This window comes from Ursus americanus, chromosome 5 (assembly GCF_024610735.1).
Source record: "Ursus americanus isolate L20-20 chromosome 5, mUrsAme1.1.p, whole genome shotgun sequence".
Lineage (NCBI taxonomy): Eukaryota > Metazoa > Chordata > Mammalia > Carnivora > Ursidae > Ursus > Ursus americanus.
In genome coordinates, this window is record NC_142131.1 from 21725608 (window position 1) to 21747859 (window position 22252).

General features: G+C 37.2%; 1 pseudogene; it reads right to left on the reverse strand.

The window, feature by feature from the left end:
* Nucleotides 1-1001: 1001 nt before the first annotated feature.
* On the reverse strand, nucleotides 1002-21988 carry LOC123791568 (large ribosomal subunit protein uL4-like; annotated as a pseudogene).
* Nucleotides 21989-22252: the final 264 nt, after the last annotated feature.

Sequence of the window (22252 nt, forward strand, 5' to 3'; positions counted from 1 at the left end):
AATTTGTATTTTTCATTCCCATTTATATTTTACATGTTTACTACATATATATGTGTCTCTAAGCAATATTTAGTGTTATTTAACACTAATGCTAATTTTTTACTAATCTATATAGACACATATGTATAGATGTATATATGCATATATACACATGCACATACACATATATATAAATACTGAAATACATATGTATATATGTTTATATACTGATACATGTGTGCAAATATATGTAGATCTGTATATATATATGATGAGATATACGTGCATATGTATATACTCTCTTTATGCTTAACAATGTTACAGAAAAATCCATCTGAATGATCTGAGCAAGAATTGGCATGAATTTTATCAAAAGCCTTTTGACATCAATGAAGATGTTCATATGATACTTCTTAAATTTTATAATGTAATGGATTTTATTTACTGCTTTTCTAATATTCAACCATCTTTGATTTTGTGGAATCTATTTTGGTGCCAATATGTTATTTTAAAAACTGGTTTTGGATTTTAACTGCTAAACTTGAGTGATTTATTTTTAATTCAATTTATTTAAACTAGGAAAATATTCACCCATTTCTCCCATCTCCCACCCTCCATCTCTGGCAACCACCAGTCTGTTCTCTATATCTATGAGCTTGGTTTTGGTTTGTTTGTTTAAATTTCCATATATAAGAGAGAGCATATGGTATTTGTCTTTCTCTGATTTATTTCACTTAGTACAATGACTTTCAGGTCCACCCAAGTTGTCACAAATTGCAAGATCTCATTCATTTTTATGGCTGAGTAATATTGTATGTATATACCACAACTTCTTTATCCATCCATTGATGGACAGTTAGGTTGTTTCCATATCTTGGCCATTGTAAGTAATGCTGCAGGGGTGTATTATGCAAACCATACTGTTTTGCTCTTTTCTTCCTCCTCACTGCCTTTGGTCAGATCTTTACTCAGAATTAGCTGTCCAAAATGATTGGACATTAATGGAACAAACAAATTGAAGTTTATGCAGCAGGCTTCTTTTCTTCTGTTTCGGGTTTCTTTTCTGCAAGCTTCTCCGCTGCTGTTTTCTTGGTAGCTGCAATTTTTTTCCCCACCAGAGGCTTTTCTGATCGTAATGCCACCAGCCTCCTTACCTCTCCTCCCTCTCACAGGCTTCTTGCCTGGAACCCCTTCTCATCTGAGCTGGCTTCCAGTGCTGCTGATGCTTTATCCATCTGGAGTTTGTGAGTCTTGCTCCAGTGAAGAATGGTTATTCTGTCTTGTGGTCTTGGCATATGGGTTCAGCTTCAACATGATTCTCAGGTTTTTCAGGGGATTCTACTTTAGGACTCTGCGATGAATCCTCTTGTGTGGTGCTCGGAGGGCTCTTTGGATCTTGGGGTTTTTCAAGATTTTGCTAAGGTCTGTGTTGAGCATCTTGTGCCTGAGAAGGTTGTAGGTGCTCTTGACCCAAGTGCCACGCAGATCATCTAACCTGCGGGAAGCACTTTCAGTCCTAACGCAGAAATGTCCCACAGGCTCTCCAGGAGCAAGTTTCAAAATCTTCAGTTTGCTTACATTAAGGAGAGTCATTCCAAGGATGTTTCTGAAGGATTCCGTTGTCCGCATTATAGAGGACTCGTGGTCTCCTGTGCTGGATACGACACATTTTGCCCTTGCCAGCTCTCCTTTGCTGAGAGGCACAGATCTTCTTGATATCATTCCAGGCCTCAAGTTTCTTAAGAAGCAGAACAGCCTCCTTGGTTTTCCTGTAGCTTTCAGTTTTATCTTTGACCACCAAAACAAGTTTAGGAATTTCTTCAATTTGATGACCTTTGGACATGACCAGCGCTGGTAAGGCTGCGGCAGCCAGGGCGGGGCAGATGGCATATTGCTTCTGTGTTGTGCTCGTTATGTGGTGCCAGTGGTGCCGGGTTTTGGTTGATGCGATCGTGCAGCCCCCACGACACATATTTCCAAAAGCACCCTGCCCGCAACTGTGAGTGCCATTGCCTCGAGCTCTAGAAATCTGAGCCCCAAGACTCAGCACTGGTTTGATGACCTGCTAATTCACTGACAGCATAGGTCTGTCTCTTGCTTTTGCCCCAGTTGGTGTGAACAAAGTTCACAACACCTGGTCAAATGGGAATCTTGAACACAGCAGGCAAAGTTTAATTTTTGCCAGAAGACTCCCTCTTTTCGAAGTACACCGATACCACTGGGCAGGCACATGCTTTGGCAGAGAGAGAAAGCCATGCTCCTCTCAACCTCAGTGGCTCCTACAGGAAAAGCTATTTCAATCTTTTGGTGCTTTCAGATTAGTGTTCTTGTTTTCTTTAGGTAAATACCCAGAAGTGGAATTGCTGGATCATAGGGTAGTTCTATGTGTAATTTTTTGAGGACTCTTGTTTTCCATAGTGGCTGCACTAACTTACATTCCCACCAACAGTGCACTAAGGCTTCCCTTTTCTCTATATCCTCACCAACAGTTATTGTTTCTAGTCTTTTGGATAACAGCCATTCCAACAGGTGTGTGCTGATATCTCACTGCGGTTTTGATCTGCATTTCTCTGGTTAATGATGTAGAGCATCTTTTCATGTACATGTTGGCCAGCTGCATGGCTTCTTTAGAAAACTGTCTATTCAGTTCTTCTGCTCATTTTTAATTGGATTTGGTTTGGTTTTGTTTTGCTATTGAGTTGTATGTGTTCTTTATATATTTTGGATATAAGCTCTTATCAGATAAATGATTTACAAATATTTTCTCCCATTCAGGAGGTTGCCTTTTCATTTTGCTGATGGTCTCCTTTGTTGTGCAGAAGCTTTATAGTTCAACATAGTCTCCCTTGTTTATTTTTGCTTTTGTTGCTTTGTTTTTGGCATCAGATTAAAAAAGTCATTCCCAAGACCTATGTCAGTTTCTTACCGCCTGGGTTTTCTTCAAGGAGTTTCATGATTTTGGGTTTTTTTTTTTTTTAAAGTTTTATTTATTTGAGAGAGTGAGCGAGAGAGAGAGTGAGCGAGAGAGAGAGAGAGAGAGAGAGAGCATGAGCAGGAAGAGGAGCAGAGAGAGAGGGAGAATCAGACAACCTGCTGAGCAGGGAGCCCAACTGAACTTGGGCACGGGGCTCGATCCTGGGACTCCGAGATCGACCTGAGCCGAAGAAGGCAGAAGCTTAACTGAGCTAAATAGGAGCCCCCAGTTTTAGATCTTACATTCACGTTTTTAATCCATTTTGAGTTCACTTTTGTGTCTGTTGTAAGACAGTAGCCCAATTTCATTCTTTTGCATGTGGCTGTTCAATATTCCCAACACCATTTATTGAAGGGACTGTCCTTTCCCCATTGCATATTCTTGGCTCCTCTGTCATAAATTAATTACTATACATGCATGGATTTATTTGTGGCCTCTCTATTCTGTTCTATTGATCTATGTGTCTATTTTTTATGCCAATACCATACTGTTTTGATTACTATAGTTTTGTAATAATAGTTGAAATCAGGAAGCATGATGCCTTCGGCTTTGCTCATTCGCAAGATTGCTTGGCTATTTGGAGTCTTTTGTGGGTCCATACAAATTTTTAGGATTGCTTGTTCTTTTTCTGTGAAAAAAGCCATTGGAATTTTGATAGCAATTGCACTGAATCTTAGATTGCTTCGGGTAGTATGAATGTTTTTAACAATATTAATTCTTCCAATCCATGAGAATGGAATACCTTTCTATTCATTTTTGTCATCTTCAATTTCTTTCATCAATGTCTTATAGTTTTCAGTGTATAGGCCTTTAATCTTCTTGGTTAAATTTATTTTATAGGTGTTTTATTCCTTTTGATGAAATTGTAGATGGGTTTTCTTAATTTCTCTTTCTGATAGTCTCTTTGCTATTAGTTTGTAGAAACACAACAACTTTTCGTGTATTGGTTTTGTATCCTGAAATTTTACTGAATTTATTAGTTTTAACAGTTTTTTAAAAATTTTTTAAAAATTAACATATAATGTATTATTTGTTTCAGGGGTACAGGTCTGTGATTCATCAGTCTTACATAATATCCATTGCTCATTACAACACATACCCTCCCCAATGTCTATCACCTAGTTACCCCATCTCTCCACCTCCTCCCCACCAGCAACCCTTAGTTTGTTTCCTAAGTTTAAGAGTCTCTTATGGTTTGTCCCTCTCTCTGGTTTTGTCTTGTTTCTTTTCCTCTCTTCCCCTGTGATCCTCTGCCTTGTTTCTTAAACTCCACATATCAGTGAGATCATATGATAATTGTCTTTCTCTGATTGACTTATTTCACTTAGCCTAATACCAGTCTAGTTCCATCCATTGTCATTGCAACTGGCAAGATTTTTTTTTCCCCCCGATGGCTGCATAATACTCCATTGTATCTATATACCACATCTTCTCTATCCATTCATCTTTCCATGGACATCTGGGCTCTTTCCATACTTTGGCTATTGTGGATGTTGCTGTTATAAACATTGGGGGTGTATGTGCCCCTTTGGATCACTACATTTGTATCTCTGGGGTAAATACTGAGTAGTACAATTGCTGGGTCATAGGATAGCTCTATTTTCAACTTTTTGAGGAACCTCCATACTGTTTTCCAAAGTGGCTGTACCAGCTTGCATTCCCACCAACAGTGTGGGAGGGTTCCCTTTTCTCTGCCTCCTCACCAATATCTGTTGTTTCCTGGTTTGCTAATTTTAGCTATTCTGACTGGTGTGAGGTGATATCTCATTGTGGTTTTGATTTGTATTTCCCTGATGCTGAGTGTGTGGAGCACTTTTTCATGTGTCTGTTGGCCATTTGGATGACTTCTTTGCAGAGATGTCTGTTCATGTCTTCTGCCAATTTCTTGATTGGATTTTTTGTTCTTTGGGTATTGAGTTGGAGAGTTCTTTATACATTTTGAATACTAGTCCTTTATCTGATGTGTCATTTGCAAATATCTTCTTCCATTCTGTTGGTTGTCTTTTGGTTTTGTTGACTGTTTCCTTTCTGTGCAAAAGCTTTTTATCTGATGAAGTCCCAATAGTTCATTTTTGCCTTTGTTTCCCTTGCCTTTGGAGACATGTCTAGCAAGAAGTTGTTGCAGCCGAGGTCAAAGAGGTTGCTTCCTGTGTTCTCCTCTAGGATTTTGATGGATTTTCCTATCTCACGTTTAGGTCTTTTTGATGAACTGTTTAGGGTTTTCTATATATAGTATCATGTCATCTGCAAATAGTGACAACTTTACTTCTTTTCCAATTTTGATGACTTTTATTTCTTTTTCTTGCCTAATTGCTGTGACTAGGACTTCCACCACTATGTTGAATAAAAGTGCAAGAGTGGGCATCCTTGTCTTACGCCTGATCCAATGTTGAGTATGATCTTAGCTGTAGGCCTGTCATATATGGTCTTTAATATGTTGAGGTATGTTTCCTCTATACCAGCTTTGTTGAGAGTTTTTATCATAAAGAGATGTTGAATTTTGTTGAATGCTTTTTCTGCATCTGTTGAGATCATATAATTTTTATCCTTCATTTTGTTAATGTGGTATATATCGCATTGACTCATTTGCAGAGGTTGAACAATCCTTGTATCCCTGAAATAAATCCTGCTTGATCATGGTGTATGATCCTTTTAATGTGTTACTGAATTTGGTTTGCTAACATTTTGTTGGGGGCTTTTGAATCCATTGTCATCAGGGATATTGGATTTTAATTTTCTTTTCTTGTGACAACTTTGTCTGGTTTTGGTAACAGGATAATGCTGGGCTTGTGAATGAGTTTGGTAGAATTTCCTCCTCTTCTACTTTTTCTATTAAATCTAAACTTTAAGATCTATGCACTGATACTTAGAAGTAATATTGGTCAGAGCCAATAAGCCAGGACAACTAATTAACTTCTTTCTTTCTTTCTTTCTTTCTTTCTTTCTTTCTTTCTTTCTTTCTTTCTTTCTTTCCTTCCTTCCTTCCTTCCTTCCTTCCTTCCTTCCTTCCTTCCTTCCTTTTTTCTTTAGGTTTTCCTGGACTTCACAATTAATTTGAATGTAAATTCTAAACCAGGATAAAGGCACATTTGGTGAGTATACTGTTTTTGTCCCTTCTTTCACAAGGACACTCAAGTGTCAGTTTTGTGTAATGGTATCATTTAATTTCCCACATTATACAGGCCAAGACCTTGTCTCATAGCCTCATATATTTTTTTAGGATCCAAGCCTCGTGGTTACTGAACTAAATTCAGTGCATAAACATAATTGTTATAAACAACATCCCCCAGAGCAAGTGATCTGAGAGAGAGGCAGCAACAAAGATGGTAGCCGCAGTGTCTTTTATCACTGAGTGTCAGAAATGACATATGAATTCTCCTGACATATTCTATTGGTCACACCAATAGACCAACTCTGGTATAATATGGGAGGGGATTATACAAGGGTGTTAATACCATGAGGTGGGGATCATTAGGAGCCACTGTAGATGCTGGCTACCAGAGTACATATCTACATTTAAATTCTATTAAATCTAGTCTGTACTGATAGTTCATGACAGAAATGTATTCCCAGCAACCTACACAATATCTGACAAATAGTGGACTCCTAATAATTTTTAATAATTGGCTAGCTAATTTTATATTATCATAGATATATTATAGCATAGGGAGGTGGGTTTTTAGTTTTTTCTAGAAGGATTTATAGAAGAAGGATATTTTGGCTGCCATAATTTGGTAAAGAGAAGTTAAAGGCATGCATAACTACTATGTATATGTGAATCTTAGGCATTACTTCAAAATTTTATTTCACTCAAAGAGGAAGGTTCAAGAGAATGGGCATTTAAAATTGTGTTCCAATTTTTACAGTTAGATATATTGTTATTTTGAAATTATTTAAGGTATGCTATAGGATAATGTATTAAGTAAATAAGTAAATGGTTTAGGAAAGAAAAGTTTCCATAGAGAGGAAAACAAGTATAAAATATTAAAACATTTTGTGATTTTAAATTTGAACTGGAAATATCAGTGAGCACTCATGATTCTACCCACTCATCCATCCAAACAAAAGATCCTACTAATTTCCCTAATCTTAGAAAAGGCTTAGAAACAATGACAATCTAGCAGAGATGAGTACCCCAAAGTACTATCTTTCACTAAAAGGAAGTAGGGCTCCTTGGAGAAATGGCTGATTCTAAATCTGAAACGGAAATTTTTCAAGATTAGCCTGGGACGTCTTATGCCAGAAAGCAGGAGCTGTCAAATTCTAATGTGGTCATTTAAAAGGATGTATGATACAGCTTGAAGGAGGTTCCATTGACCTCAGACAAGGCAACTTGAACATCAGAAAGATTTAAACAGAATATATAAAAAATTATGAGCTCGTGATGAGACAAAAAAATAAAAAAATAGAACAATACCAAACAAAACCCACTAGCCCCAAGATACTGATTCCAATGGAGTTTTCTAGGACACCAACTCATTATTCTGACAACTAACAAAAAAATCAGCTACTTATTCTACCTGAATAATAGTTGAAATAAGAATTACTTTTTTTAAAAATTGAATTACAACTGACATAAAATATCCTATTAGTTTTAGATGTAAATCACAGTGATTTGATATTTTATAGATATTTTATAAATGAATGCCAGAAAACAAACCACCCAACTGAGTGATGAGCCAAAGACTCTAAGAGACACCTCACCAAAGAAGAGATCAGATGGCAAATAAACGTATGAGAAGAGGCTCCTATGTGTCATCAGGGAAATGCAAATTAAAACAACTAGATACCACTAAACATCTATTAGAATGGCCAAAATCTGGAACACTGACAACACCAAATGCTGGTGAGGATGTGGAGCAACAAGAAATCTCATTCACTGTTGGTAGAATATAAAATGTAATGGCCACTTCGAAGACAGTTTGGTGGTTTCTTATAAAACTAAACATACTCTTGTCATATGACCCAGCAGTCATGTTCTTGGTATTTTCCCAAATGAACTGAAAACTTATGTCCATACAAAACTCTGCACATGGATGGTGATAGCAGCTTTATTCATAATTTCCAAAATCTGGAAAATAAACTCGGAAACATCCAGACAGTGGAATATTATTCAACACTAAAAAGAAATAGGCTATCAAGCCATGAGAAGACATGGAGGAAACTTAAATGCTTATTACTAAGTGAAAAAAGCCAACCTGAAAAAGCTGCATACTGTATGACTCTAACTTAGGACCTTGAAAAGTTAAAACTATGAAGCCAGTAAAAAAAAAAAAAAAAAAAAAAAAAAAAAAAAAAAAAATTCAGTGGTTTCCAGGGGTGGGAGTGGTAGTAGGGATGAATAGGTAGAGTAAAGAGGATTTTTAGGACAGTAAAATTCCTCTGCGTGATACTATAACCATGGATACATGTTTGGGGTTTTCTGTTTGTTTTTTGATCCATGTTATTATATATTTGTCCAAACCCATAGAATGTAAAACACCAGGAGTGAATCCTAATGTAAACTACAGACCCTGGGTGATTATGATGTTTCAAAGTGTAGGTTTATCAGTTGTAACAAATGATCACTCTGGCGGGGGTGGCTGATAATGGGAGGGGTTATGCACGTGTTGGGGCAGAAAGGGGCACACATATATATCTATCTTTCCCTCAGTTGTGCTGTGAACCTTAAAGTGCTCTAAAAAATTAGTCTTAATAAATTTTTAAAAATGTAAGAGGTCTGTGATTTGGGTTAACGTAATAGCGTGTTTGGCAATTATGAGTAAAAATGAACTGGCGCCTGGAGATAAGGTCTGAGTTATCATTATACAGATGGAAGGTGAATTAATGGTATTCTTGTCTTCTTGGTCATGAACTAATTCAGAAAATGTGATAAGGCCTGTATATTTAGCCTTGGCATAGACATGGTCATCAGTAAGGTAACTCTATTTTCTGTGGAATGATCTGAGAGAGCCCAAAGTAGCACATGGGTCATACCACATGCTTTTGTTTTGCCTCCATTTATTTGATCCAGGCTCAAGATACATTATTTGCCTGATTTGGTTTACACCTTTGTTTTCCCCATGAAATTTTTTAAGTATACAAGGTGAGGGACCAAGTCTTATTCAGGTTTGTCAATCTCTATTTACTGAAGCAAAGAATTATTCAGAACAAGGATAAGAAAATTCACTTGGACTCACATATTCCAGGCCTAAAAGAAGCCAGGTTACCTGCCTATTTATAAAAGTGGAATTAATGCCACTTCACAAGCTTACAGATGTGAAGATGGCCACAAAGTCTCAGTGTGTATAGCCTTTGTGGAATTACATAGTTACAGAAAAACCAATCTCCTGAAACATTCTCTCAGCAATAACAATGACAACCCTATTCTGTTTCTTTAGCTAATCTGAATGTGAGTTATTGACTGTGTGGAGGTGGGAGGCGAGAAGCAGCTGTTGACATGGGTGGTATACAAGATAATCTTAAAGATTCTCTGCCCCAAATTATTTTCACTCTTCTCTATTTCTTATGCTTGCAAATCCTACATTGTTAATACTAAGAAAGGCCCTGATTGAATATGGAATAAAAATATAAAGTGATCTGCTTCCAAACTGATAGTAACTTGGCCTCTATGCTCTTCCTACCTCACTGCTGCTTATGCTTTTCTTGTGAGCTGCACAACCAGGCAGAAAAGACCAACTTCCTAGATAACAGAGGGTTCCCTCGGAATGGGAGGGCCTGGGTTTCCATGCTAAAAACTCCAAACAAACTCTTAAGATCCATTAACATAATTACATTCTTGGTGGTGAAGAACTGATCAATAGAGCCAATCCTGGTATGGTGACAGCTCTGGGGAACAGTGGGCCAGCATAAAGATGCTGTATGTCTTTAGAAGGAGGAAAGTAGAGAGACATGTTTTCTTCTAGGTTGGAAACTGCAGATACCCTATTTTTCTTCCTTTAAATAACAAATTCTGGGATTTGGGAACAGATGATTTTATCCAAATTTCAATTCATAAAATATCTTATATGTCTAAGCAATTTCTGCGTTTGACTCAAGAGGTACATGTCATAAAAATCACCAGAATTTTTTTTAGAATATTAGAAACATACAGAAATCTCAGCAGAGATACTGTCATACTATCTATGTTTTGATAAATACATTTCAAAGCTTTTATATTTTATTCACCCAAGATTTAGCAAGAAATAATCTGAAGAGGCTAGTGACATGAATGGATCCTCCAGGAGGAAGGAATATCTATCCCTAGTTTTCAGTTATAACATCTATGCAAACATCTACATGAACGGATATGAACAAAGGTTTGGGCAATTAAAATGCTACCAGTTACAGCACAAAAGGGATAAGAAGTATGCTTTTCTCTTTTCAATCAATTGTATTTTAATTATTAGAAAACAAAATATTCCAATGAACATCTGTCAGGACTATTTTGCATCATTCTTTAGAATGTTTTTATGTTTAATTAAAGGTTTGTTTTCATATTACCCCAAACACTATTCATTGGGGGTACAGACACAAGAAAGGGACTAAACATATTAATATGATTAATATCTAATCAATAGGTATTAATTGATATGTAGGAAAATTGAACATATCAGTTGAGCCTATTTATGGCATGAACTAATTTAAAAACCATCAAGCTTTGGAACGTATGCATAAATAAAACAAATGCAAAATATAGTCTCTCTTCTTACCATACTTTTAGCAAATGTAGTAAATGAGCATAGAAATATAAAAAATATGTAAGCCAGGGATTAATTAGTCACTTTACAAAAAAAGAGGCTTTTATTTTAAGAAAGTATTTTTACAGGAAGTATTTCTGTAAGTATTTTTTTTCTTTTTTTTTTTTTATTATATTCAGTTAGCCACTGTATAGTACATCATTTGTTTTTGGTAGTGTTACAGTGATTCATTAGTTAAGTATAACACCCAGTGCTCATCACAACATGTGCCCTCCTCAATACTCATCACCCTGTTACCCCCTCCACCCACCCCCTTCCCTCTGAAACCTTCAGATTGTTTCCCAGAGTCCATAGTCTCTCATGGTTGTCTCCCTCTCTGATTTCTCCCCCTTCAGATTTCCCTCCCTTCCCCTGTGGTCCTCTGTGCTATTGCTTATGTTCCACATATGAGTGAAACCATATGATAATTGTCTTTCTCTGCTTGACTTACTTCACTTAACATAATCCCCTCCAGTTACATCCATGTTGATGCAAATGGTGGGTATTCATCCTTTCTGATGGCTGAGTAATAGTCCATTGTGTGTATGTATCACATCTTCCTTATCCATTCATCTGCTGAAGGGCATCTCGGCTCCTTCCACAGTTTGGCTATTGTGGACATTGCTGCTGTGAACAGTGGGATGCATGTGACCCTTCTCTTCACTGCATTTGTATCTTTGGGGTAATACTTAGTAGTGCAATTGCTGGGTCATAGGCTAACTCTATTCTTAACATCTTGAGGAACCTCCATATGGTTTTCCAGAGTGGCTGCACCAGCTTGCATTCCCACCAACAGTGTAAGACGGTTCCCCTTTCTCCACATCCTCGCCAACATTTGTTGTTTCATGTTTTGTTAATTTTTGCCATTCTAACTGTGGTATTCATTATGGTTCTGATTAGTTTTTCCCTGATGGCAAGTGATGTTAAGCATTTTTTCATGTGTCTGTTAGCCATTTGTATGTCTTCCTTGGAGAAGTGTCTGTTCATGTCTTCTGCCCATTTTTTGACTGGGTTATTAGTATAAGTATTAACATATAACTCATTTTATAATTATTTTATACATTACTACCTTTAAAGGATGCTAGTAGCTGCCCCCATGAAATATTCTTGTGTTGCACCAGGAGACAACTTATAAAAAATTCTTGAATGATACTCAGAAATATTTTAATCCTCATATGTCTGTTTCAGTGGGAGTGATGATACCCAAAACAACAACTGTCAAAAGTACCATTTTTCCAAATATGTCACATAAATCATTAATATGAATTGATTTTATGATGAAAGACTGCAGGTCAATTTTAAGTATAAGAAAATAAGTCACATGGCCAAATATTAAATAATGGACATGAAACTTCTTACTAACATTCTTTTTTATTTTAAATTCCTTTTCTGTACTTTTTGTTACCCGTACGCCTGCTTTTCCCTGTCTCCTCTGTACCTGTCTCTCTGCCCTCTACCTTCTTTCTTCTACTTTTATTCCTTGCTGTCCATACCCAGTGACATTTCCAACACTGCTTTATTCTCTCCTTAGCATTATTATATATAGAGATTAGTAAATTAGTATATTTGAGTATATTAGAGTATAGCGATATGGACTATGGAACTGCCAGGCTATCCAATTCACTGGGCACATCAAAAGGCTTATTATCTACGAAACAAGCAGCTACATCCATATTTTAACTTTCTTGTATTTATATGATCTAAAGGAAATTTCTCAGAGTTTGACTTTATTTCCAGAGGATCAATCTGAACACTGATTTCAAACTCTGAAAAATAAGCCCTTCCGATACTTTTTAGCTAGACAGATGAATAATTACTAATCAATAGATAAGGCGGATAAAGCAGTTCTCATGACTTCTAGTTACGTTTAGCTACAACACACCTGAGAATTTGATATGGTAAATACACAAAGAAAAACATGGGGAATAGTGTTTAATGTAGGAAAGGACTCAAAATAAAGGAAAAATGCAATGTTCTAGAGTAAATGGGTCTTAAAATAGTGCCTTTTCCCATCTGCAAAATACACTGTCTCAACTTAGCAGGCACAGTCATTGCTGATTTTCCTGCTGTGTTATAATCTGTGTTGATTGGAGTCCAAGAATAGGGCATGTCTGAACAAGACTGGTGAGTGAGAGTGGTCAAATAATACAACTGTCATAGATTTGCAGGTGTGGGTTTCCAGATTCCAATGGTGCCAGCCACTTGTGGCGCCACCATAAAAATAGCATCACATGTTTATATTGAGGTCATTTATCTCGAAGACTTTGGAAGTATAGCTAATGCCACAATGCCCCAGGTAGTACATGAGTCAGGTATTTGAATAGTTATTTACTTAGCCACTTTTGGATTTATTTGAATTAGATTCTTAAAAAGCAGATGCAGAGTATTAATAATGAAAGTTATATCACTTGTTTACAGATAAATAGAACCAAATATGGAGGTGAAACAATAAATGAGATTATTTTTTTTAATCTCTGAGTGAGGATATACAGAAAATACTATATAGTCCTATTTTCTGTTGGCTTAACCAATTAAACAAATCGATGTTTTGACTCTTCCTGCAGCTCTGAGTATTGATTGCCCCACATCCCTAGGTGTCAGTTTCTTGCTCACCCTGTTATCTCTTCTACTTGGTCAAGTTTACACTACCTCAACGGAGTTACAAATGTCTATTTATATAAAAGGACTATGGATATCCTCACGCTGTTCATTCTCTGCCCTACGTTGCTGTAGTTTCACTTTGTGTCTTCTACTCACTTAGTAATCCAGGACATTGGAAAGATAGAAGAGGTACCTGTAGATTACTTGTATTTTGAGAAAACATTATTTGTACAGGTGATTTCCAAGTCTAACCACAACACCCCTTTGTGTGTTAGCAAAGGAGCTGCATCCACAATACTAGAACTCTATAGCTCTTCCCCTTAAAAGACCCCAGGACAAGGGAGTGCAGTCCAATTACTTCTGTTTACTTACGAGTAATCTGACCAGTTTCAGTGATCAAAATCATACAACTTGTTAGAGACATGAGTAAACCAAAGCCCCAGGTTTCTAGTTCCAGTTCTGTGCTTGCCCTCTGTCCACTGTAACCTGCTTACTCAAACAAATATGACATTCACTGCACTTAGAGTATAGACACGGATGCTACTGGAGGAGTTTTCAAACAATCATATCATAAAAAGCAATAGCAATTGAGCTTATAGATAAAGGAGCACTTCACAATATTTTCTTACAACTTTTTTTTTTTAAGAAGGGGAAGATTTTATTAGATGATCTCTATTGTTCCTGCTAGTTTTAATATCCTTGGAATCCATGAATCATCCTAGAACACATTGGTATGCAGCAAATGGCAAGAGGCATGCCTTTGTAAATTATAATGTGTGATAGTGCACATTTACTGCTGAAAACGTAGAATAAGAATAACCATCACAGTTGAAATGAGTATTTATTCTCCCTTTAATGTTGCTATATCTCATACTATCCTGCCCCCACTATTTTCCCATTTCATTCCCCATCAATCCACATAATGTGCTCTGTCCATAAATGCAGCGTGGTGGAATCAAAAGAGAATGGGCTTTGGCATATGATAGAAATAGTATTTGAATCCAGGCTGTGTGACTTTGAACCACATACTTATATTTTTCTGAGTCTCAGTTTCTCCCACTGTATCATATAATTAGATTACACAAACGTAAGTCCGTGGAGGTGCTTATGGGGATCAGCGATCGTAAGTGGAATATGCTTAGCACAGCACTGTGATATAATACTGATAATAATCAGATTCTTCTGAGTTTTAGAAAACAAGTATTCTGAAAATTTAAAGGGTGAGGGGAGAAGGAGGAGGCAGAGGACCCAGCTGTGTCCCTTCAAACACTTTATTGCAAAACTCACTTTTCTCTTTGCTCTTAGAATACTCTGCTCTGCTCAAATGCAAGGGAAAAATGTAGTTCACTGCTATTTTAAAAATTCATTTAAAGCATGTTTACTTTGGTTGACTCCAGCATTAGTGCTTACAGTCTCAATTACAAGGTTGTCTGCCTGCCTAGCTGAAATATCTTAAGGCCTATTTCTTATCTTGCTCTACGTTGCTTATACCTTATATCACAAATGAGTTCTCATTGGTTTCAGATGAAAGCATGATGGGACCAAATGTTAGATTTAGTTAATGAAGTGTAATTGTGATGAGTTAAAATGAAGGCCTAATATCAAGATACACCAATTAGAGAGAAGAAAAGAAATTGAAGAGAAAATAAAATATGAAAGAAAAGTTAATCTAAGCCAATGAGCAGTATGCTTGATATTCCTGAATTGAAAGCAGGTGGAATGAAGGAAAGGACTATAAAAATTGTGAAAGATGTGGAATAAAAAGGTCTCCTAGGAAAAAATATATTAATTTGTCTTTCATGGCTCCTGTTTTCTAAGATTAATGTGACTGTACTGAATGCATTTTTAAAATTGTTTTTGAATCCATTTCTTAAAAAATTATTTCACTAGCAATCAAAGTAATTTATGTTTGTTGTAAAAATTTCAGGATATGTGGAGAAACAAAGGGGAGAAAACTAAAGTTTTCCCCCAAGATAACTACTGTTAACTTCTGGTATCTTTTCATCTCTTCTTTTTTTTAACACATAATCCATATATAATCTTATTTCTTACAAAATGTGGATGTTAGTGTGCAAACAGCTTAAAATACTTCTGGTATGGTTTTTATGTATATGTAAAAAGGAGAAAGACTGTATAATGAATATCCATGTGCCATTGACAATTATCCGGATATGGCCATCTTGTTTTATCTCTACCTTCTGCTAATCCTGCAGTCTTGAATTATTTTAAAGCAAGTCCAGATGATCTATCATTTCATCCACAAACACTTCAATATTTATCTCTAAAAGATAAGAATTCTTGCACAAAACAAAACACAATATCAATCACTAACAAATTAACAACAATTTCTTCATATCTTCAAAGAACCACATTATTATTTTTTTTTAATCTGGCTTCTCTCTGACAATATCATGGTCATCCTTTACTCACAATAAAAGAGTCTACTGCATAGAAATGGTGAACTTATTTGTATTGACAAAAAAGTATATGAATGCCTATTTTCCTATATTTCATCCCAAATTGGATCTTATCATTCTTTTCTTTTTGAAGATTTTATTAATTTATTTTAGAAAGAGAGGTGTGCATGTGCCAGCTGGGGGAGGGGCAGAGGGAGAGGAGCAGAATGAGGAGGAAGGGGGGGAGGGAAAGGGAGAGAGAATCTCAAGTAGACTCCACGCTGGGTGCAGAGCCTGAGGGCTGGATCTCACCACCCTGAAATCATGACCTGGGTGGAAACCAAGAGTCAGATGCTTAACTGACTGAGCTACCCAGGAGCCCCAGTTTTAACTGAGAGTAGAAAAAAAGACAGTCTACATAGGATGTAGTGCTTCACTGGCATCTAGGAAATAAGAGGAAATTCTAAATATTTTTATAGAATAAACAATGAAAAATTGTGTAAATGAAATAAAATGATACCTGTGAATTGCAAATTTTTCCCATTTAAGGTTTGTTGAGGACTTGTCAGAGAACAAAGTTACCTTTTCCCGAGTTTACCTCTGCATACAATCCCTATACTATATCTTTTACTTATTTAACATTTATTTAGCCCCACTATGTGCCATGTATTTTGCTAGGAGCTAGTTATACGAAAAAGAATATGATTTAGTTCATGCCCTTAAGGAGTTCATAATTTCACTGGCTGCACTTTTTGTATTTTGTTGTAATTATCTGTTTATGGGTCTAAATCTCTTCCCAGACTATGACCTTCTGCAGAGCAGTGTCCATGGTTTATTCATATTCTAATCCCTAGTGTTTAGAATAATTCCTGACACATAGTAGCTGCTGATCAATGAATATTTGTTGAATTCCCTGTGAGCAGAATCCCATTATTTCCAGGGTCATTCATACCCATACTCATCTGCCAAGGGGAGATAAGCATTTGTTGTTGCAAATGAGTGACTTTGTCTCCCGTGCTCAGGCCATGCCACACAACTTTCTTTGTCTCCTACAAATCCGCTCTCTGTGCTTCTTCACCCATCCCATCCCTCCCCCACATCAGGGCAGCCCTGTTTCCATTACATCAATGGTTTCCAACTCCCCAGCCTTTTTCCTAGGAGGCTTTCTCAGGCTGGGTGTGTGCCTCCACACAAAGTCTGTAGTCTTCTCAAAGTGGCCTGCTGTGATACACTCTCTTCTTTTGTCTTCTAATGACTTCCTTCCTTCATCCTTCTAAGTCTATAGTGGTGGCTGACTGGCAGCTAAGAGCCCTGGGTTCCTGATAGCCTTTTGTGGTTTTCAGTATATGTCCCATCTACTCCTTTTAGAATAATCTTTTTGTAAATAAAACCTCTTCACATTATACTCTTTTAAGTGTATCATCTCTTTGTTTCTTTTCAATATTTTATTATTATTATTATTATTATTATTATTATTACTATTACTATTACTACTGTTGCTTTTCTGGAGAGTATGCACATGCCGGGGTAGGCGGGGAAAGATAAGTAGGGTAGAAATAAGGTTGTGCACATGCAGGAAAGCAGTTTTCTGTTTGAAGTTATCCAATAGCTTGAAAAGTATGTCCAAAGATTGAAGTATACTTTGGCAGAAGGATCAGTGAAAATAAGAGAGGTAAAACTGGAATACCTCTAAAAATAAATGGGCTCAGAAGGTGCAGTGATCAGTTGGTGAGTTACATTGAGTTGTGTTAATTATTTATTTTTTATTTATCTTATCCCAACATTAACTATGCCTGTCCTGGGACACTGAATGGTTTTTTTGTTTCTTGATAAGTTACCAAGAAAACCTATGTGCCATTATTTATCTAAAGGTGATACTGCCTATCCCAGACAAAGAATTCTATTCTACACGTATTAGTTGGGTTACAAAAGCCCTGTCAAGCTTCATAGGATCATGGTCTAAAACTTTCAGGAGTAATTATTAAAGGTCTCCGAAAGGATATAATTCACTGATTTTTTATTTTCCTCGATTCTTATGGTGCATTGAGTAGTGTTCATTTTCTTCAAAAGCATAGACTCCAAGGGAATGAATTACACCCTGTTGCTTCTGGTCACTTGACTCGCAATTCTGGTGGATCATTCATTGAGTGCTTGCTACTGTGTTTATCATACATTATAGATAAGGGGATATGTAGATAAAAATATCCTAGACATTTATGCTTATTTCATCTATTCTTCTATTCAACAAGCTTTTATGAGAACTAATTAAATAATAGATGTCACGATAGGCACTGAGGAATTCTAAATGAGTAAGACACATCTCATTTTTTCTCAAGGTACTTAAGCGAAGACTGATGGGCTGGGAAAATGAATTTCATTAAAGGTAAAGGCACTTTTCCTTTCCGTTACAAAGATACAGAAAGAACTACTTTACCTTCATTGTGAGCTTTTCAAAGTGGCTGTTGTGGGAGTAGTTTCAAGACCTCACAGAGACTGTATCCCAGTCTGTGCATGGTTCCTGGTGTTTCCGGTGGCGATGGATCTGTATGACTTAACCTCCACTACATTCTGAGACTTTCCTTTCAGTAGTAAATATTTTTATAATGTATCTGAGTTGCAAAACTCATCTCTGGTGTTGCAAGTTCAGACAAGATATACTGCATGGGGTGCCTGGGTGGCGCAGTCGTTAAGCGTCTGCCTTCGGCTCAGGGCGTGATCCAGCGTTCTGGGATCGAGCCCCACATCAGGTTCCTCTGCTAGGAGCCTGCTTCTTCCTCTCCCACTCCCCCTGCTTGTGTTCCCTCTCTCGCTGGCTGTCTCTTTCTGTCAAATAAATAAATTTTTTAAAAAAGAAAGAAAAAAGAAAAAAAGATATACTGCAAGTTTGATTTTTGTTTTGGTCAAAGGAAGATCTATATTATAGAAAGCCGGTAAGCGTGCAGAGCCGAGGAAGGCATGAGACTCTTTTGGTGGAGAAGCTGTTAAAGTAACTGCAATAGGTACTTGCTGTCACTCACCCCAATGTCTTGATATTGAAGTGATTTTTCTATATATTAGATGTATTTATTTGAAGCATTAGTACTATTTCATCATTTCCCACTGAATAAACTTTGGTAGAAAGATGTCATGGGCTGGGAAACTAGTCACTCTTGCTTTTAAGTTACTATTTAATTCATGACTTTGCTATTCCCCTTGTCTCCTTGGATTGCCTCATGGCACTCCGTTTCATTAATAATAGAAAGGTCTCTAGTGTTAACACACTTCATTTTTATGCACTAAAGTTCTTTCTGCTGGCATTTGCTGTTATTTCTCCTGAGTTGCTTCTATTTATGATGATACCATTGTGCTTTGAAACAATAGATTTTTTTTTAGAAATGATAAAGGAACACTTTTTAAAATTCTGTATTAGGAGGAATATTTAGTCTTTATTTTTAAAGACTTTATTTTTAAATTTTAGTCTTTCTTAAACCAAATAATATATTTTAAGGAAATTTCGTTTGGTAGTACATATAGGTTGTTCTAGATAGAAGAGCAATGGCACTCTCAGGGAGTTATGTCCTCTGTGCCCTGTCACTTAGAGCTCTGACAAGGCCCTGCAAATGTGCAGTGCTAACCAGGCATGGGTTCCTATGTTCTACAAATAAAAAGTGAGTAAATATTAATAAGAAGCAGCCTTGAACTATAATTGTGAATCAAAGCAAGAAAGTAATACTGATTCTCAGGAGAAAACGTAGTAAGAGCTTTAAGATTTAAAATTCAACTTAACAGTTGTTTGTCCATTTTATGAGAAGCAAAAGCATCTCCATTTGCCCTCTTAAACCAGTCCTATTTCTGACACATTGAGAGCTTTGATTACTTAGAGAATGATCTAAAGCACATTTAAAAGATTCAGTGACTTTTTATGAAGTCTGGATTGTCTTTTCTATGAAGATCAGGGATATGTATCAGAAAATTAGATTAATTTTTCTTATTTTATTTTATATACTACAAAGTCATCCCCTTATTTAAAATATGGACTCTAGTCCTGAATTTACAATATGCACCCAAGGGAGCTACATTAGAGTACACTGGCCTGAGCGCCAAATTAATGCCTTTCTTCTTAAAGACTTCATAGAAGGGGAGACCCCCTCCTTTCCACACATTCTGCTGAAACCACTGCTTGACTCATGTAAGGATTCAAGCAAAGGGAAAGGACCACATGTGTACAAAAATCAGCCTCATTAGGTTTTCTATTTTATAAATGTTAGGTGTAAGTAAAATGTCAAGCATTTGTTAAAAAGCTATCCTTAAATTTAAGTATTTTCAATAATATCAAATATTATCAATTAAAGCCTAAACATCACTCAAAAGCACCAGACAAATCTTGTTCTTAAGGAAAGGGAGACAAAGCTTGTTTTTTTTTCCACTCTGGTTCTTAAATTAACTTGGTTCCAGAAATCAAACTGTTTTAAACCATTATAAATAATTAACCAAAAACAACGTTCTACATTTTTGGAGGTACACATTTTTTCCCCAAAGCATTAGCTTTAATTTCAGGAGAGTAGTCTTTAAAGAGAGAAGCCAAATGCATCTTTAAAAAGCTAAATATATGACTTCCTTTCTCTCATTAACATGTTCTTGGCATTGGAAAACACATCTTATTTAAATAACTTCTCACTAATGGCTTCCGCAAAACTCCCATCTACCTTCTTTCTGTATGTCTCTGTCAATTCAGTGGTTATTTACTGTATGAGTCAGTTTTTATTTACAAAGCTAGAAAATTTTTAATGTGAGAAATATGTTACCTTTGAGAATTTATGTTTTGGATTGTGCTCTTGACTTTTCTTATAGTATCGCCTTACTTTTCCATTTTAAGGAAAAAGCCTTTTAAAAATTGGTAAAGTATTATTTTGAGATAAAATGAATAATTGCTATAATCTAATGTTCCAGACTTTACAGTCTAGTGACTATAAAACAAGAGCATGCTTTCTTTTAATTCCCCAATGATTGTAGCTTGAGCACCTACCAAACTAATCACTGGAATTCAGACTTATTTACCTCTGAGAGTTTTCCCAGGTCCTGCCTCACATCTGCTCGGGAGCAGGTGGCCTCCTCATCACACTGCTGCCTTTGCTGTTGGTCCTGCTCGAGAGACCACTAAACATATGAGCTCTCCTGTCCTCCGAGAATGACCACTACCACCACTGCCTTTCTGATCCCATACAAGCCTGATGCCTGCTCTCCTCCCCTGAAATAGGACGTCCCCCTAACTCCCCGCAGTACAGTTGAGACCGGGTTAAAATGATAACTAGACTTTATTAAAGGTTTTGGCATCGTGGAAGGAAAGTGCAACGAAGATGGTAACTCACTATTGCTCTGAGAGCAGACAGGACCTCAGATCTCTTACTGGTCCGGCTTCAGGCAGGCGGACAGCTCACCAGGAACGTCCCAGCATACCCATGACTTGGCCCTGTCCACATTCCAAGGCCTAAAGTGAAGGTGCTCACCGCACTCTAAGGCCCCAAATCCTCATTTCTGGCATCATGTTGCAACTCATCCAGGATGACTGACACTGGGAAGATACACTCTCTTCAAGGAGAATTTCCACACCTAGCCACAAAGCTGTGATCTCACGTCGGGAACCTGAAAACCTAAAGGATTTTCCGCCTTTAGCGATGCCTTATTTGAATACAATCATCCAAGTGGGCACGGGTTGGCCTTAACCAGTCCAGCTTTTTAGTAGCATGAAGTGGAATTAGAATTGGGCCAATAAGACCTCTTAACCTCATCCTATCCTTGGTTTACATTTCAGATACTCAGGACAGACAAATCTGCATATACGCTGCTGTTGAGACTTACAGTTTGGCTCAAATCCAGTTCGTCAAAAGAAACATCTTCTAAAAAATACCCATAAAAGCTCGTCTAAAAGAATTCCCCAGTTTACACCATTAAATGTTAATTTCCCATTCTGAAACACTGACTTTGGAGTTCTTTCATTGAGTTCAGGGTCTTCTTCCAAACAATGAGTTGGTACTCCTCTGTTTTTCCCTAAGAACAAAGTAACAGGCTTCCTCGAGAACCCCACCCAAGATGCAGGCCTGTTTTGTAACTCGGAAAGTAGCACGTGAGGGGTCTTAACAGGGATTGTCAACAGCAGAGACAGCAGTGTGAAGAGAAGGCCACCACGTTTTTAAAAATCTCAAGTTTTGGAATCCAGAGTACCCTATAAAATAACTACTCTAAAATTCAACAGCTGCCTCAGAACAACAATTTTTTATTCTCACGAGTTTCCGTTGGGCAAGGCTGACTCCAGAGTCCGGGCTCTGAGCTACAGGCTGCATGGTGGGTGCAGGCCTGCTCGAGCTCCCTCAAGTGGGAGCCTCGGCTAGAGAGGCTACTGAGGCACGTTCTCCTCACGGCAGATCCCCAGAGTTCAAAGGGCCACTCGAGTGCATGAGCACATTCAAGCTCATGCTTGAGTCACGGGTCAAAGGAAGAGAGATGGCCAAGCCCAGTGTTAAGGGATGTGGAAGCTCACTTAGCCCTCCTCTCCACGAAGTTGTGGTAAGGGTGTGGATGCATATTCTAAACAGAGGAATAATAAT